Raw genomic sequence first — 4367 nt, forward strand, 5'->3', positions numbered from 1 at the left:
TTATATACGCTCATTTTGTTAACAATACAACTTAGGTTTCGTTTGAGACATCTTTTTTATTACTTTTTAAAGCAATTTTTTAGTATAGAAAATTTTTTTGAAGCAATAAGAAAGTTGTCTCAAATAAAACTTTAATGTTTATACTGGATGAAATGGTCCTTTGGAATAGCAACAACATTCAACATGAAGCATATTTCACCACCAAAAACCTTCGCCCTGGGCTTATGACCACAGTAACTCGCTAGCGCTTACTAACCGGATTTGGAGTTTATATCGTTTTAAATGAGAACATATTTAGTTAGACTTAGGTCATTTTATTTAGAAGTTTGAACATCTGGTAAGAGAGTAATCAATAATATACCGTGTGGATAGAGGGTTTGATTGGATTAGATTCAACTGTGGAAATGCACTTGGTGGCTTGGATATGTAGAACTGACTATAGCAGATGCCTTTGTATATCATGATTTGAAAATGATCATGAAAATGATGGTAGATGAAAAGAAGGAAGGAAAACTAAATAGATTTAAAAAATATATGTTTAGATTGGATGGAAAATTTCTCGTGATTTGTTTTTGTAACTTCAACTATGCACATCTGATTAGATTTTTAATAAATTCTAGAAATGATAGTCAATGGTGTTTGCTTATTTATGCATGTTATCCTGGCTCATCTTGAACGCACGTCGTTTCACACAATTACACTGAGAAATGTAGTAGAGCTTTGAAGGATACATGCTAGGCGTCTAGGCGATCTCAAGGTTTCGGTTAGGACAGCTTTCTTACTGCTTCTTAAAGTGGTTTTTAGTACAAAAATTAAGGACGGCTCTTTTATTGTTTTTTAAAGTAGCTTTTTAGTAGAAAGCTGCTTTAAGCAGTAGTAAAAAAATTGTCCCAAACAAAATCTAAATTTAGTTTGGATAAGCTTCTGAAGTGAATCTAGTGAAGGATTAGAAGATGGCAATTGTTATTTGCTATTGTACGCCTTGTGTTAGGAAAAAGTTTTTATTTATGAGCAAGTGCTTACTTGAAATTAAGGTGATGCAAGGATGTTAGAGCTAGATAGGTCAAGCCAAACTAAAAATATTAGGCTTTATGTAAGTGCCTACACGACTTTGGTACAGGACTGGAAGCTACAGGAGACGTGGAGAAAGCCACCGGCATTGTGGACAGTTTGGGCAAATTTTTCCTGAGATCTTATCATTTCTTTCCTGGAGAAGTCTCTTATGAGATGTATTTGCTTACTCATCAGTCATTAAAGAAGTTTCTTAGTTAGGAAGCTTTCGAGTCTATGTAAACCTTGTAAGTAGTTCTTCTGGGATCCTAATGCATTGCAAAAACAAAGAATCGGGTTGACCTGATTCATAACCTGATTTTTCAAAAAGGTTGAATTTTAGAATCCAAATCTGACCCGACTGCTAGACTAGTTGATCATAACTCAAAAAATTCAGATTGAGTCTTCGAGTCGTGTCAAATACTCACACCCCTAGAAATAATACTTGCAAATCAATTTGACATTACTAAAGCAATAATTTAATCAAAATATTTCAGGATTTAGACTACTTCAGAAGAAAAAAAAAAGGAAGTCGTAATCCTTGATGAGATTGATGTCAATAGGAGTAAAACTCATCATCAAACATCGCCTTAGTAAAATTGTTGATCTCTATAGATTTGATGGTGAAGCATGGCTTAAATTAAGGCTTCGTTTGGCACAGCTTTTTTCCTGCTTTTGAAAGTTGCTTTTTAGTACAAAAATAAAATTTTTTCTACTAAAAATTGCTTTAAGAAGTAGGAAGTAAGCCGTCCCAAGCGAAGCCTAAGTTTTCACTTTTAGAAGTTTCTCACCTTTCCTCATCACATTAGAAGCAGGCCTCCATTCATGTTTTGCAAAGGTTTCATAGGTACCCATCATAGAATGACCCATTACACTAGGATGGGGAAGTTCGAGAGCATAGTGAAACATGCAGCACAAAAGCATTGGAATATTGAAAACTCTAGAAAGCACAAAAGAAAGTGATTTCATTAAATCAAAGATATCATTATATTATCTTCATAATCATTACTGAACAACTTAGGAATTCCAAATGAAGCACTACTTTTGACTATTTTAGCATTAATGAAAGTTTACTCTTACTAATTGAGTTCGAACAAAGGCTAACGTGCAAATCTCATGTAAAAATTACATTAAGCTAATATAAAAGAAAAATACAAGATCAAAGGCTAAAGACATGAGATAAATTCTTTCGCCTGAGCATTTTTACATGAGATACAATCACTTCTGAAGATGATGACTCGAACGAGCTAATGAATCATTAATTTTATTATTATTATCATCATTATCATTATTACTCTTATTATTAAAAAAAAGAGAGATGAAAATAAAGATGGGAAGAAAGGGAAATTTTTGTTGTGCATTTTTCATCACCGTCGTTGCTTCATTGTCGCCGTCAACCTCATCACTAAGGTATAAAAGGCTTCTAAACTCAAAACTCCAAAATCTCGCTTTCAGCGCTCACGGTGTGCTAGGTGAGCACTCATACACGCTTTTTTTACCCTGGTAGGAGAAAACCTGGTGCGAAGCTTAGCATGGCAGATACATGTGGGTAGGCTCTGTATATGCTTTTCTTAGTATGGCGGGGACACTCCTAACTACTCGTGTATGTGCCATCATACCTGCGAGAAAAAATTGTGCATTTCAAATATGTACCTCGAAAACACACACATTTTTCTTAGCGTGGTGTAATTAAAGAAAATTACGGCCACGATGTTGCTCAATACCTATCATACACGCTTTTTTAGCATGATGGGAAGACCCAACTCTCCAAAGTTCCCCTAAACAAGGGAGATGCAGGGAAGCTGATGAATTTTTCAGAGGAACTGAATTAAACAAAGCTATAGGGTACTTAAAAAAAAAAACACAGATAATAGAACTTAAATAAATTACAGAGAACAAAACCTAATATCTAAAACAAAATATATAATTTTACAAAATAACAAAATTGATCATACAAGCAAGGATCAAAATGAAAGATGTAGCGACCTGCTTGTAATCAACAACACAAAATGTTTCAATGAAATATCAAGGAGTTATCATGTCAACTAAAATGCAAAAATCAACAAATAAATTCACTATGTAAGCGACCCTACAAACACATCCATGAAGACTAAAATGAATATGATAGTATGTTCACGGGTAAGATATAACAAGTACAATAGCCTCCATGTAGTCAAACACACTAATCTACCTGCAAGCAACAATGGTGGACATGTTGTAAGTGTGATGGATTCCCTATGAACAGGAAAGTGCACATAACGTATTGTTTACGAGAAGCACTAGGAGATTTGCATTATACAATAGCCTACCTGCAAGAAATGGCAAGTGTTTCGTAGCAACACTTGCAAACAACATCGGGAGGTTCCTCATACTTACATTAGCCCCTCCTATGAGCAACAATGGGGATTTGTGCTGCACACAATAATGCACCTGCAGGAGCGGCAAATGGCTCGTATCAACACTTGTAAATAATAATAGTTGATTCATCATGTATACAACAACTTGCACATAAATTAAAGCAACAAATTTGTGGCGAATATGATTGGCCCATAAGTAGGGAGTGTAGGCTTGAAATGTGCACAGTAGTCTATCAGTAGGCGACAAAGAACAACAAGTTGTGGATGCTAGATCATCCACACATGCCAATGATAAGCAACTATCTAGCAAATGCCCTAACCCCCAACAAGCAACGGCAGTCAATACATAACAAATGCAAATGCCTACGAGTAACACTAGAAGATTTGTATTATGTGCAACTTGTCTGCAGATGACAATGGAAGGCCCGCAATACATACAACGGTCCTTCCTACAAACAACGATAGTTAATGTATTTCAAGTATGGTGGACTCTCTACAGGCATGAGTAAGAAGATTGTAGCGAGTGTAGGAGAAAAGGATGAGCCTGTAATAAATACAGGCACCTACAAGCCACTATGGGAAATTCGTCGTGAACACAACATTTTGTATACGATGGTTGGTGGCCTTTGTATATTCACTGGTGATTTATAGACATATTCAACAAAGCTTGTAGTGCAATAATGACTTGCATCTAAGAAGTCACAAATGATCTGTAGCACAATGTTATGACCCACTTGTGAGAGCTCGTTCCTTTGATTTTTCCTTTCTGGATCTGATTTTCCTCCCAGGATCGTCCGGGACGATATTGAGATCGTCCAGGACGATCAGTGCAGTGAATACAGCTGATTTTCTGGAGTGGATCGTCCAGGCCGATTTTGGATCGTCCTGGGACGATCAGAGCATGGCTCAAGTCAGAGAGCAAAATCGAAATTATCGGCCTGAGGAATCGTCCTGGACGAT

The sequence above is a fragment of the Dendrobium catenatum genome, unplaced genomic scaffold, assembly GCF_001605985.2.
Source record: "Dendrobium catenatum unplaced genomic scaffold, ASM160598v2 fragScaff_scaffold_633, whole genome shotgun sequence".
In the NCBI taxonomy this organism is placed as follows: Eukaryota; Viridiplantae; Streptophyta; class Magnoliopsida; order Asparagales; family Orchidaceae; genus Dendrobium; species Dendrobium catenatum.